The sequence below is a fragment of the Solanum tuberosum genome, unplaced genomic scaffold (genome assembly GCF_000226075.1).
Source record: "Solanum tuberosum cultivar DM 1-3 516 R44 unplaced genomic scaffold, SolTub_3.0 scf00040, whole genome shotgun sequence".
NCBI lineage: Eukaryota > Viridiplantae > Streptophyta > Magnoliopsida > Solanales > Solanaceae > Solanum > Solanum tuberosum.
The window spans coordinates 815,542-815,769 of NW_006238964.1; the positions used below are offsets into that span (position 1 = coordinate 815,542).

The 228-nt window shown below is 39.5% G+C and overlaps 1 protein-coding gene across 2 annotated transcripts in view; it reads left to right on the forward strand.

The window, feature by feature from the left end:
* LOC102599336 (uncharacterized) overlaps positions 1 to 228 on the forward strand; it is an 8,449-nt gene that overhangs the window by 5,716 nt on the left and 2,505 nt on the right. The gene's annotated exons all lie outside the window — the stretch shown is intronic.

Below are 228 nucleotides of genomic sequence, written 5' to 3' on the forward strand. Positions count from 1 at the left end.
AGGAGTCTTCAGTACATCATGAGCCAGAGGGACCTTAATTCGAGGCAGCGTCGTTGGATTGAGCTCCTGAAGGACTATGACCTCTCTATTCTCTATCATCCGGGCAAGACGAATGTGGTAGCGGCTACTCTATGTTTTGATATTTAAGATTAGATTTGGTATTGATCATTGCCTTTCCTAAGTAATAATGGTATTTGAGTTTTATCTATTAAAATGGAAATCACTATG